General features: G+C 34.3%; 1 protein-coding gene across 4 annotated transcripts in view; it reads right to left on the bottom strand.

The window, feature by feature from the left end:
• LOC125680323 (ceramide phosphoethanolamine synthase-like) overlaps positions 1–5,673 on the bottom strand; it is a 19,256-nt gene extending 13,583 nt beyond the window's left edge. Inside the window, exon 1 of one of the 4 annotated variants that reach the window (XM_048919803.2) lies at positions 5,618–5,673. The gene's annotated coding sequence lies outside the window, so the exon portion shown is untranslated. Of the gene's footprint in view, positions 1–5,099 lie in introns of all 4 variants that reach the window. The other 3 variants (XM_056153935.1, XM_048919802.2, XM_048919804.2) reach the window with 3 other exon arrangements.
• Positions 5,674–14,998: the final 9,325 nt, after the last annotated feature.

Below are 14,998 nucleotides of genomic sequence, written 5' to 3'. Positions count from 1 at the left end.
GTGTAAATGCATACCTGTTAAACAACAAGTGTCAGTACTATTCTATGATTTTGTAATGGATTTACATTCTGATAGAAATTATGTTACGCTCTCCATAGCTTTCACTGTAGCACATACCATGTCTGCTGTGTTATTATCCAAAACTTTTGGACCATTCAGAGAGGATCAATTATTCTGTACATAATCAATTCTTCACCTTTAAACATCAACTTCCAAAGATATGTGTAAACCTGAGATTTAACCAATGCTGGGTATTGTAAATCAAAAAAAAAAATTAAATTAGAATTGACAGCAGTATGGGAGATGTTTATCTTCCAATGCTAATTGCATTAGTATGGATAATGAAATGCTATTAACTTTGCACACCATGACACGCATACATAGACTGTAAAAGAATTTCTTTATTTTGCAACAATGAATCAAAAGCATTCCACCATCATCACATAATAAAAATTGCATTACAAAATTGAATATTCATTGATTTTTTTTTTTTTTAACATCACAATGGCTAACAGTAGGGCATTCTTATGTATATATATATATATATCGAAGCCTTTTACAAATAATTCAAGCAACAAGATTTGCTAGTGGTTGTGCTTTCCCTTTTTCAAGACTCCAATAATTTTTTTCTGTATCGAGTTCAGCCTAAACAATTAAATCTACCATTATTATATATTAAGATCCTAAAGACAGCTATATTCAAATTCCTGATAACTGATATTTTTAAATTTACATTAAAAAGGGTGTTTTTAATAGTAATGCTGTACAAAATCCAATGGTTCTATTTTACACTGTCCATGTCATCAACATGACCAGCAACATTGCCAGCTTAATCAGAAACTTTACTTAATTTACTGCAAGTTTAACACAATACCAAGTAGCAATTATAGGTGCAGAACTGTCACTCTCCAGGAACAAAAACCGAGATAGACAGCCATGTTGATTGTACATGTATATCGAATCAGTTGTAAAAAGTTCAGGAAGAGCACATAGCTTTGGAAATTTGCAGAATTTTTCATATAAATTCTTATCATGATTTTCATATTTCTACATCGTTTGCCAACAAGTATTCATTAGCTCATTAAACTTAATCATGCTGAGTTTCTTATAAAATCTCAATATGCATAAAAAAATATTCTGTCATTTGAAATATCTTTACATTCCACAAGATAACGAAATTCATCACCAATACCATTAAAATTATTCAAATCATACATTCTACACATTCTTAAAATTCTGTCAATATTAGTCCGTCTAATAGAACTTTACTTGTTTTAATCAGAAGATGATAAGAATATTGTAATTTTGTACATGAATATAATTATCAAACCTTTAGGTAAAACCAACCAGAGCTCCAGATAAGGTGCGTATCAGCGTAAATACTCATTAAATTTTACCAAATATGCATTAAAGTTTAAAATCAGGCGTACAATTACGCATTCGCAAATTGTAAATACACTTTACACTCCTAAAGTAATGCGTAGAGGTAACTCAAAACAACTGTATAGGAGTAATTGTTATACGTCTTCCTTAAATAAACAGTTAGGTTGCGGTCGAAAGCACATAAAAAACTTATATTATCAATCGTAAACGATTGATTGTTGCTACGGATATGGCACAGAAAATGGTACTGGACAAACGATATAGATTTCCTCTGTTAACTTACTAAGTTTTCATTGAGAGGTCGCTCCTGCAGCATTTTCTCGCTAACTATTTGAAAGTACATTGTATTTGCAAGATTGGGAGTCATACATTTATTTACAGACTTCCGTCACACATGCACTAGTTTTACGCAGATGGAGGAAAACCAATTCTTGGTTAACGGTACAAGGTGAGGGGAATCCGACAGTAATTTGCATTGAAAACAAAGTGCAAATATATATATGGGCAGAATTAGGTTCATCTAAACTTTAAAAAATCCTATAGAAAGTCACAAAAACTTCTGACTTTGAAACTGATAATTTTTGGTTTAAAATGCTTTTGGTTTCTCAGTTATAACAGTTTAATTTACAATATGGCAAATAGTTTTGTTGTTTGTTTGGTGTTTATGAAATGTTTTCAATAGTGTACAGTCACAGGGGCTTCTTATCCATTTTGTTCTCTATCTATATGTTATATATAAATTATATATAGATTGAGAACAAAATGGATAAGAAGCCCCTGTGGTACAATGAATGATTATATATTTACCATGTTTATAGGTGAAAATCCTTTGTAGTTCTTTTCATTATAAACTCTTCATTGTCATTGGGATTTTAAAAATTATTGAGGTATTAAATTTTGATATGCCAGACACTCGGTCATATAATATCTGATTATATTTAGACTAAGTGATCAAATTCATTATGCAACAGATTCTCCTTATTTTTACAGAAATTTTGAATAGTTTTGTAAAGAAACAGTTTTATGAAATTATTATGAATACTATTTTATCGTTTAATCAGTTAAAAAATTTGTGAGATTTTGTTAACGCTTGAAGAAAAATTGCAATTTTCTGACATTGTAATATGATTTTGTGTATGCATGTCTCGCATCTTAAAAAGTGTGATGACCTAATAGGTTATATATTTCATTTGATAATTTATCAGTTGTGACTCTAATAAATAGAACTAAATACACAAACTATTATCAGATCATAATGCAAGTATGGAGTTACCTTCAACATTTGTTCCCCTACTGTGGCCCAACCTCTTCCACAAATTGGCTACAATATTGTCCAACCCTTACCATCAAAGTCACTTCAATACATTGAAATGTACATTGATATCTACACTACCTGAGAATGCTTGCCCAGTCAAATTTCTTAAAAAACAGACGCCCATGAGCCACATCACTCACCTGAGTCATCTTGGATCTTCTGTTGTTCAGCGTTTGTGATTTTTTAAGATTTTTTTTTTGGGGTCAATCTTTATTCCCATGAACATTTTGACCCCAAATTGTGGCCCTAACCTTGCCCAACAGGATCACAACATAACTGAAAATGAATTCACACAACACAGAGTTGCCTCAACACCAATATGACTAACATGATCTTGATGTTCTGTATAAGACCAAGGTCAAGATCATGGTATGATATGAAAGACCTTGTCACAAGAAATCTATATACAAAACATTAAAGCTTTGTCTTAAATAGTTCAGGAGATATAATCTTGAATATGTCAGAGTTTATTCAAAGTAGGTCAAACTCCAAGGTCAAAAGATCAAACATCATTGCATTACAAGGTCTTGTCATAAAGATATGAATGCCCTGTCTAAAATAGTTCTAGATATGAATGCCCTGTCTAAAATAGTTCTAGATATACTTGGTTATATTTTCTTAAAAGTAGGTCAAACTCTAAGTTCAAGGTCACAATGTCAAAGGACGTGATATGAAATGAATGGTCGTGCCAAAAGAAATTTATATACATGGTATGAAAGATCTACCTTAATTAGTTCAGGATATATATTGAATAGGTCAGATTTTTCTTAAAAGTATGTCAAACTTTCAGAGCCAGTTATTGAAAAACACACACACGAAATCACATCACGTGAAAGTTCTTGCCACAAAGAATGTATTTACAAAATATGAAATCCCTAGCTAGCTTAAATAGTTCAAGAGATATTTCTTAAAACTTTGTTCCCTTACTGTGGCTCCACCCTGCCCCAGGGACCATGATTTGAACAAACTTTAATCTACTCTAATTCAGGAAGCTTTCATGTAAATTTTTACTTTTCTGACCCAGTGGTTTTTCAAATTTGAGAAGATCTTTAAAGAGATTTTTTCCCATATATTCGCATGTAAAACTTTAACCCCCCAACCCCCCCCCCCCCTCCAGCATGATTAAAAAGAACTTGAATCTGCACTATGTCAAGAATATTTCATATTAATTTTAACTTTTCTAACCTAGTGGTACTTGGGAACATTTTTAAATGACCCCACCCAATTTTTTACCAAGTTTGATTGAAATTGGCCCAGTGGTTCTGGAGAAGAAGATGTAAATGTGAAAACTTTACAGACAGATCATCGGACCCACAAAAGGCGATTAGAAAAGCTCACTTAAGCTAAAAATGGAAATACTTCATTGTCACATGTGTAAAATTTTTTAGGATACATGTCAAGTGTAGCTGAGTGCTTAATAAATAATTGATATGCAACATGTAGATGTCACCATGATTCCTAGCATACAGATGGGTGCAAATACGAAAAGAAGAAATTCAGATGAAAAACTGCATGGTTCTGCAAAAAGTTTGTAGCTGAGAGGGAAGGTGAATGGCCCCGTAAGGGTAACTTTTTATAAAATACAGAGTTCTTGAAAGTGCAATGTCTAAATTCCCTCATACATGCTACTCTGATGGGGTTTGGGTAGTGCAGATTTAGCTCAAATAAGAGAAAATCAAAGCTAGAATGGGACACCTCCTTGAAGCATGTTTTGTGCATCTGAGCTCCAGTACATAATACGTTTAGATTACCGGTAACATTTAAGGTCATGATTTATTAACTACACCAACATGAAATACAAGTATTGACATAAAAGGGAAATACAATTTTTCATTAGTTTGTCTTAAGCTGATTTTGATGTATACCCCCTACCCATATGTTTCAGAACCAACAAGAGTACCGAAATGGTACATCGTGTGCCTGTCGAATAGTGATGATTATAATTCAGAGCAATATCTGTATTCATAATGAGAAAAAATCCCATAAATTATCTGGTCCTCTTATAGCCCTAAAGTTGGTTATCTCAAAGATTAAAAGAACATGATAAGTACTTAAATACAATGAAATATTAGTGTTAGAGCATACAGTGTCAATATCTATAAATAATTTAAAAGAGCAACACTTCACTGGTGACAAAATATACATTTCCAGTAACAAGATTTATTGTAATACATTTCTAATAAACAGCTGAAAGAGGTTGTGTACCTGTATTAATACATATCTTGGTCATAAAAAAAAAAATGACCAGTTTATAATTTTTGAAAATTTATTCAATGGATTTGATCAATTAATTAGCTGTGAAGTAATGATCAATGAATGATTTCTACAGGTCTTCCATTTCACAAGTCTCAGCTTTTAATCAATGGCTAAAATGCCTTTTACAACAATTTCTCAGATGTACCTAACAATATTCTTTATCATTCACCTTCGTCAACTTTCCATTTCTTGAAATTGGGTTTCTCACTTTCACTTTCAAATCGTCCAACTCTAAGCATTTCCTTTTCAATATAACTAACTTAATCTTTATCAAAATCATTGGTATCAAGATATCTTACGCTCCATGGATCTATAATTACCAATGTCACTATCCCCAATAAATTCTAAAGTATATAACATAAACTTTGTTAAAACTTAGTGTTACCTCTTCAGAACCAAAACAAAAATATCCATTCGTAGAGTATTATTACGTAAATACATGATCTACTCTAGCACTGGTAGTATCACACTTTAATACTTAGCCTACATGTATATGACAAATCATCAGCTGATACGTCAATTTCTTGAACAAATTTAGAGCCTGATGAAAGATCTTATATGACAGATCCGTCCAACTGTGTTTTAAGTTATATATATCTTAAATTGGTGGGAATAAAACTAGATTGTCAATGTGCAAAAAATCGACGAAACTTGATCACTCACCTGCAAACAAACGTTCTACACCATTGCGCATGCGCTAAACATTGTGCAAATAATTTGCACATAAAATGAGTCGTAAAATAATCAAGACATGTACATCGTGATTTTTAAAAATTGCGTCAACACCCATAAGTCATATATGATAACATGAGCTCCCCTGAACTTAAATATCCATACAAACCATTGTAATATTCACCCGTAGCTCAAATGGATATGAAAGAGAAACAAAGCAGAACGTGTGTCTGGGCGTGTTCAGCAGTTCGGTGGATTCAAGAATTTTCTAAGTTGGTGTGGTGTTTACCACCTCACGTACTCGCTTTTGTCTGACAGTCTGTCTGTAAATCGACTGAATCAAAATATGTATCCTTTACAAATAGACTTTCGATCTCAAGATCAGCAAGGAGACAGTTGCATTTTAGGTACCTGGCATATAACATCGTTTTTCAACAAAATAAAACAAGAGGCCCATGGGCCACATCGCTCACCTGAGTCACCTTGGTCCATATCTGAAGACTTTCCATATATATTTGCATTTAAAACCTTAGTCCCTATTATGGCCCAAACTACCCTTTGCAAACTTGAATCTACACTATGTCAGAAAGCTTTCATGTAAATGTCAACTTCTTTGGCCCAATGGTTCTTGAGAAGAAGATTTTTAAAGCTTTTTCCTATATTTGTATGTAAAACTTTGACCCCCCCCCCCCCACTTGTGGCCCCATCCTACCCCCCGGGGGTCATGATTTGAACAAACTTGAATCTGCACTATGTCAGAAAGTTTTCTTGTAAATATCAGCTTTTCTGACTCAGTGGTTATTGAGAAAAAGATTTTAACTATATATTTGTATGTAAAACTTTCATCCCCCCTTGTGGCCCTATCCTACCCCCGGGGACCATGATTTGAACAAACTTGAATCTGCACTATGTCAGAAAGTTTTAGTGTAAAAATCAGCTTTTCTGGCTCAGTGGTTCTTGAGAAGAAGATTTTTCCTATATATTTGTATGTAAAACTTTGATCCCCTATTGTGGCCCCATCAAACCCCCGGAGCCCATGATTTGAACAAACTTGAATCTGCATTATGTCAGGAAGCTTTCATGTAAATCTCAGCTTTTCTTGCTTAGTGGTTCTTGAGAAGATTTTTAAAGTTTTTCCCTATATATTTATATGTAAAACTTTCATCCCCCCTTGGGGCCCCATCCTACCCCCGGGGGCCATGATTTGAACAAACTTGAATCTGCACTATGTCAGAAAGTTTTCATGTAAAAATCAGCTTTTCTGACTCAGTGGTTCTTGAGAAGAAGATTTTTCCTATATATTTGTATGTAAAACTTTGATCCCCTATTGTGGCCCCATCCAACCCCCGGGGCCCATGATTTGAACAAACTTGAATCTGCATTATATAAGGAAGCTTTCATGTAAATCTCAGCTTTTCTGGCTTAGTGGTTCTTGAGAAGAAGATTTTTAAAGTTTTTCCCTATATATTTGTGTGTAAGACTTTGATCCCCCCTTGGGCCCCATCTTATCCCCGGGGGCCATGATTTGAACAAACTTGAATCTTCATTATGTCAGGAAGCTTTCATGTAAATCTCAGCTTTTCTGGCTTAGTGGTTCTTGAGAAGAAGATTTTTAAAGTTTTTCCCTATATATTTGTATGTAAAACTTTCATCCCCCCTTGTGGCCCCATCCTACCACCGGGGGTCATGATTTGAACAAACTTAAATCTGCAATATGTCAGGAAGCTTTCAGGTAAATTTCAGCTCTTCTGGCCCAGTGGTTCTTGAGAAGAAGATTTTTAAATGACCCCACCCTATTTTTGCATTTTTGTGATTATCTCCCCTTTGAAAGGGACATGGCCCTTCATTTTCAAACAAACTTAAAAGCCCTTCACCCAAGGATGCTTTTGGCCATGTTTGGTTGAAATTGGCCCAGTGGTTCATGAGAAGAAGATGAAAATGTGAAAAGTTTACGGACAGACAGACAGACGGACGCCGGACAAAATGTGATCAGAAAAGCTCACTTGAACCTTCGGTTCAGGTGAGCTAAAAGGGGGGGGGGGTTCAGGAGGAGATATTGTCTGGGTTTGGTTTTCTTTGAAGTAGGTCAAACTCCAAGGTCAACGTCATGCGTTTAACAGATTTGTCACAAGAAATGCACATGTACGAAAGCCCTAGCATCATTCAAAACTTATAAGCAAGGTTATAGTTTCACCAAATATGGCATACAATATGCTCCCAGGGCATAAAAAAAATGAATCCCCACAATTTAGGAATGTTTGCATTTTGATATATGATTTTAAGTGTGATCTTGCACTACTTTTGAAAAGAATTTGTTTTATAATTAATTTCATTCCTGTTTATCTTATTCCCATGTAAAACTCTGATTTCCTATTGTGTTCCCACCCTACAAAATCGAGCAATTCACATTTACAATTCTGATTGAAATGTATCCATTTTTTTCTTATTACTGAGCTAAATTCAATCAAACTTGAAATAAAGTATCCTTTGGTAAAGGGGATTCGATTTTGCATGTACATGAAGCTTAAGGGTCAAGCTCTCTTGAAAAAGGGTGGGTGGGTGATTTTAGGAGGAACAGAACATTGAGAGGTTGTCTTTAAAAATCTTCCCTAGAACCCATGCAAAATTTTACGTAGGAATATAAAGGAAATATTTTTTTAAAGAACCACTGGGTCAATAATACATGACCAAACTTGACACAAAAGGTGTTTTAAATGTCTTCAAATAAATTAGGACCACATCCCTTTTTATGTGGAGAAAGTACATGTAACAAACTATATAGTGAAAATGAAAACTCTGTTTTCTCCAAAATCGCCAAGCCAATTTTAACTTAACTTGGCACAAATTATTCTTTGGCGAGTTTGTACAAAGAAAGGTGTTAGACCCTTTTCCAAACGGAGATAATAGGGGATTTTTTTTTTTTTAATTGGGTCTTCAAAGTCTCCCCGAGAGCCACTGCACCAGAACTACTAACATTTATATATATGACCGTGTAGTAGCGTGTGACAGCGTGGCGAGAATTCCCTCGTCATCGAAAGCAAGTTTTCTGACTTGCCTAGATGGTCGAGCGGTCTAGTGCTGGTTCCGCAGGTCCTGAGTTCAACCCCGGGTAGGGGCGGAAATGGGTATCCAAATGAAGTGAAATTTTCTGTGCTTTATATTAAATATATCTTCACTTAGGGCAGTTATGTTTATTTAAGAGTTCATTGCTATTTCTGTGAAAATGTGTATGTTGCCACCCTTTTAAAGATGTCAGACATAGAAAAACAGAAGTATACATCAACATAAAAAATCACACATTTTCGTTAAAAAGAATGATGAAAATTAATAAAAAACTTGTTGAAATGACAAATTTTAAATGTCAATAGTTTAAGAAATCTGATAACTGATAGATATATAAAATTAATTGTGGATATTAGGGAAATCATTGTGTCATAGATATGCAGTAGAGGAAATTCCAGCATAGGAGTTATTGCCCTTGACAACATTTTTAAAATTATAAATAATTGATTATCTATGGAAAATAAACACTTTTTCAGTATTAAAAGTTTACCGATTTTTTTATTATATTCAGTGAATAAACTTTATCTGAAAGATATATTTCAATCATGCGCAAAATTTAATTAAATAAAATTTTGTAAACACCTATGACATCACATGAGGATCGATCAACCTTAAGAGTTCATTGCTATTTCCGTGCTATATATATATATATGTGTGTGTGTGTGTGTGTGTGTGTGTGTTGTTTAAATTAAAATTTCCTTGAGCGGTCCCCGGATCACTACGGGGGTTCACAGGGAGTTTTCAAACTTCTACTACGAAAATAAGGCGGGGGGGGGGATCTTCTCCAGAACCATTAAGCCAAATTTAAGAAAACTTAACACAAAGTATAAATTGGTAATGGGAAATCGTATTTTGCAATTAATAATCTCATCTTGAAAAGGGTCGTTATCCTTTGTTTGAATAAACTTGAATTCCCGTTACGCAATCTAAATTTAAAAAAAAAAAAGTTTGATTTTAATCAGAATGTTAGCATTTAATTAAGCAGTCTAATCAAAATCATCCCCTACTTTTTACATTTGTTATGCCGTAGGGGGGGGGGTGATTTTAATTAGACTGAGATTCAATTTTATTTTTATCGGGGAGGAGTGGGGGAGGGGGGGGGGGTAAATGGGATCAATTAAAGTTTTCCATCAGAATAAATCTTTTTTTTAAAAAAAATCTTACTCTCAAGAGCAGATGGGCCAGGATTAGTGATATTCCATATTCTTCAAATCGATGATCAATGCCCTATGGGGTAGGTTTGGGACACAATACGAATTAAGAGGGTAAAAAATCTGATGAACAGCAGTTCTAACTATGTGGACTCAGGTGAGCGTTGTGGCCCATGAACCTCTTGTTTATTTCATCTCGTTAACCACTGTATGCCGCCTCTGCTATTTATATATGTAGTTTAAAGTTACGGTCAATATTGGGATCATTTCTTTGTATACGAGAATGTCTTTGGAACATAATGATTAAATGTAAACAAGTATGTAATTACTGACTGCTGGAACATTAATCAGATGGGCAAACGTTTTGTAAACTTGCTCCGTGTTACTGAGAGTAACGCAAAATATTTTTTTAAAGAAGTCTACGTACACTCGGAAGTGCTTATAATCATTATGTATTTCATGACATGTAAACAATATTGCAAAATTTATGCTGTGCGCGTTTCAACACTCAACAGTTCTCCAAATATCAAACTGCTGTGCATGCTAAGTTTTTGGGGATATTAAGGTATTCGATCCAGAAAAGAATTTATTTTCACTAAAAGCCAATACCTGTTGTGAAAACAAAATGCATGCCTCAATATTGGTGGTCCGTCCGTCATCGTGTGTCGTCCGTGGCGTGCGTTAACATTTTTAACTTCTTCTTGATAACCACTATTCCAACTCTTATTTAAAAGTATCTTTGGGACAAGGGGACATAAATTGTAAATTTCAGGACTCTTTCACCACTAGGGCATTGCACCCCCCGGGGCTTTGGAGCAGCTAGGGCAAAAGCTGTCAAAAATTGACCAGTTCTTAAAACTCTTCTTTACATCTTTAAGAAAAACTAAATGCTTCTGATGTAGAGCAGGAAGGCCTCTCTACCAAAATTTTAAATTTTATGATCCCCTGGGATGGGGTTCTGACCCCAGGGTGGGACCAAACTTAGTACATGTATATAGTGTTTGTGTGTAAAACATTTACATAAAATTTTCTTAGTGCTATTGATACTAAATTGAAACTAAATGGATATTCAGAAAGAGCGGCCCCTTTACCAAAATTGTAAATTTGATGCTCCTAGGGGGGTAAGGGTTTGGTTTCAGGGTAGTGTCAAATTTATTATAGTGATTTGAAGGATTTCTTTAAGTTTGCTGATACTGTATAAAATCTAAATGTATATATTTAGAAATAGCAGAAAAGTATGGAGTGTCGAATTAACATAAACTTAAATAATTGAAGATATCTTCAATTATTTGAAGATATCATCAATTGAATTATTGCTCTCTTTAATTGAATTAATGCGCGCATTAAATCAATTATTGCTCTCATCAAATTAATTAATGCGCGCTTCAATTCAATCATTGCTCTCATCAAATGAATTAATGCGCGCTTCAATTGAATTTAATTTAATTAGAGCAATACTTGATTTGATGCGGGCATTAATTCAATTATTGCTCTCTTCAATTCAATTGATGAGAACATCAATTTAGTAGAATTATTGCTCGCAATGCTTTTGTATAAGGAATTAATGAGGGCATCAATTCTTTTAGAGAGAGCAACAATTCAATTCAAGATATCATTAATTCAATTGTGGATATGTTGAATTGAAGATATCTTTAATTTTATAGTTGCTCTCTCTAAAAGAATTATTGCTCTCTTCAAATGAATTAAAGACATCATTAATTCAATTGAAGAGAGAAATAATTGAATTAATGTGCGCATTAAATCATTTATTGTTCTCTTCAAATTAATTAATGCGCGCATCAATTCAATTATTGCTCTCACCAATTGATTTAATGCACGCATTATATATCAATTATTGCTCTCTTCAATTGAATTGTAGCGCCATCAATTCACTTGTTGATATCATTAATTCATTTGAAGAGATCATTAAAGCGCGTATCAATTCAGCTGAAGAATTAATGCTATCATCGATTGAATTAATGCGCGCAATAATTTAGAATTGAAGATATCATTAATTATTTGAAGAGATCTTTAATTCAATTGTTGCGCGCATTAAATGAATTGATGATATCTTCAATTATTTGAGTTTATGTTAATTTGGCGCTCCATAGAAAAGATGTGCATAAAAATGGTGAATTTTGCAACCCCAGCGTTTTAACTCTAGGACGGGTCCAAATTAGTTATATCATTTAATGTGAATACATATATATAATCATGTGAAGCCTTTCATCAGTGTATGCACTTTTGAGGGCACTCAAGTGTTAAGAACATATCTTGTTTTATATTGTTGCTGAATATTAGAATTTAGCTTAGATCTATATTCAGAACAGGATTTTTTTTTCTAGATTTCGTAGTTATTGGGACTAATGATATTTTAACTAGTGCTCAGGTGACCGATAAGGCCTGTGGGCTTCTTGTTTTTTGTATTTGTAAATTGTTTCTTTTGTCTGACAAAACACAATGGGAATGACATCGAATACGCATATCCGACCCGGTGCGGTCAGTTTGATGCAGATTATAGTGGCGAAAAAGGAAAACCAAAAGGAGTTATAAAAAAGAAGAATAAGAACCTCCTCACTTCACCTCAGAACCTCCTCACTTCACCTCAGAACCTACGAGGCCTCACTTAACCTCTCTTGATCGACACAGGAAATACAGTAAAACTCGAATATAGCGAAATTACGGCTATAGCGAAGTGGAATCGATTTCCCCGGCAAATTCTTTATCTATTCTATATAAAAATATTCGTCTATAATGAACACGGATATATAGCGAAGTAATTCGTATTCCCCTTGAATTAAAAATGAACATATAAATCGTGTTTTATAACGAATTTGTTTCTTTGCTTTTCCCTCTTCATTTTAAACTCCTTGTGATTTTTAAAAATCGCTTTCCATTGCCATAAAGGATCCACACTTATTATGAAATTTCTGTTGTTAACCTAAAACAATACCTACACATAAGTGATGGCATTGTTTACTATTCTCGTTAATTAAATTTGAAGTTTAATTGCATTTATTTTATCGTACACTCCTTTATTTGTGTGAAGCAACAATCAAATGACAACTGCAATAGACTGTTTGCATGTATTACACGATTTTGTTGACATTTTTGTTTCAACATGTTCTTGCGTGACTTAATAATCCATCAAGATTTATTATTATATATTATCAGTGTGTAAATTTCTTGTATAAAATACTTCTCGAAAATATACAGGCTTAATTTCTCTTAGAGACTATACAAAAGCAAATTTATCGATTGTTGCTTTCTTACACAACTGATATACATGTAGAACAAATCAGTTTTATAACGAATTTGTTATATTTGAATTATGAATTCGCTATTTAAACGTATAGCGAATTTTTATAGTGTCCGCAGAAATTCGCTATATCAGAGTTTTCCGCAGAAATTCGCTATATCAAAGTTTTACTGCATTACAATGAATCATGCAGTTTAACAGTCTCCACATATGTTATTTCTCAACTACTATGTGTGTGTGTACCAATGTTGACCTATGTGTGGCACTTTGGGCAGTATTGATTATCAAGGGTTCTTTATCGTAACACATGGGACCTGACCTCTGGATATAATGTAATATCTGAGAGACCTTGGGAGGCCCGTCCTGTCTCCCTAGGAGGTTTGGTGAAATGCAGCAAAGGTGGTCCCCAGTAATGTTTCCATAGTTGTCACATACAGTATACCTGTCAGGATCTGCCACTGACAGTATTCCATGCAAAGTTGGGCTATCATCTCTGGTTATTAACACATCCAAGATATGTCCGTTAAGATGTGCTGCATCAGAAACATGCTGCAATAATCCATGTTCATTTAAAAGCCGTTACAAATGTTCTGGCATTTTTGTCATTAGGATATCATCAAGATGGAAATTGAGATCAACTGTGATTAGTAACTCAGCCCCTCACACTATTCTGTTTTGTGTGCACAATCGCCAGACACCGCCCCTATTTCATTCCAGCCTTAGTTTGTGAATGAAATCATCCACCTGGTGCATGTTCAGACAAAACTGAACTATCTGTATCAAATCCTGATGTTCTTTTGTTATATAGTGATGAGTACTTGATGTGCAAGCTTCTCTCATGTCATGTGCACTCATCATTATGTCATGTGCATTTATCATTATGTCGTGTGCCTTTATCACTGTCATGTGCATTTATCATTATGCCATGCACTTCTTTAATCATGTGATGTGCACTCGTTATGTCATGTGCATTTATCATAAAATGATTTGCTTCACTCATGCCATGTACATAAATCACTATGTCATGTGCATTTACCACTATGTCATGTGCATTTACCACTATGTCATGTGCATTTTAATATCATTCTGTCATGTGCTTTTCTCATTATGTCATGTTCACTTATCATTATGTCATGTACTTTCTTCATTATGTGATGTGATTCTGTCTTTCTATGATGTGCTTTTTTTTGGTTCATTATGTGCAAACAAGTGTGGGCATCAAATGCGATGACGCCCACAGGGTCCTGCACTTTAAAGGAAGAAGAACATCATTATGTGGTGTGCAAACTTCGTTATGATGATGATGAAAGTCAAGTGACATGATAACTGTACAGTTCAAAGAAAGCAGATGGATGGATTGATTGATTTTATACTGTTTAACGTCCCTCTCGAGAATTTTTCACTCGCATGGAGACGTCACCATTGCTGGTGAAGGGCTGCAACCATGTCCATCCTCTCTCTTTTAAATTTCTTTCTCAGTGGATCATTTGCATGTCTCTCTAGGTCTCCCTCTCTTTCTCTTCCCTGATGGAATCCATTGCATCGCAACTCTAAAGATGGAATCTGGGTGTATCCTCATTTCCTCCTTTAAATCACTATGGCGAGTGACTGGGTGTTTGTTCTTCTATAAAACTCTTTGCTGCTGATGGTCCTTGACAAGGAGATGCATAGTATCCTTCGGAGACAACAGGGGCCCATTTTACAAATGATCTAAGGATTAAGACTAGAATTCTATCTACGTCCAATACTTTTCCATTCCTGTGTACAATTTGTAAAAATGTGGTTTTATGTACTTCTTGTCTGCTGTTCTTTAGATATGCCAAAAATTTACACTTTAAAAGAAATACAGCATTCAATGAATTATAATAAGTGCTTTTGGTCTTGCATCATAAGACCTTT

This window comes from Ostrea edulis, chromosome 2 (assembly GCF_947568905.1).
Source record: "Ostrea edulis chromosome 2, xbOstEdul1.1, whole genome shotgun sequence".
NCBI classification, from domain to species: Eukaryota; Metazoa; Mollusca; class Bivalvia; order Ostreida; family Ostreidae; genus Ostrea; species Ostrea edulis.
The sequence above is the reverse complement of the archived record's forward strand: the minus strand, read 5'-3'. Positions and strand labels throughout refer to the sequence as shown.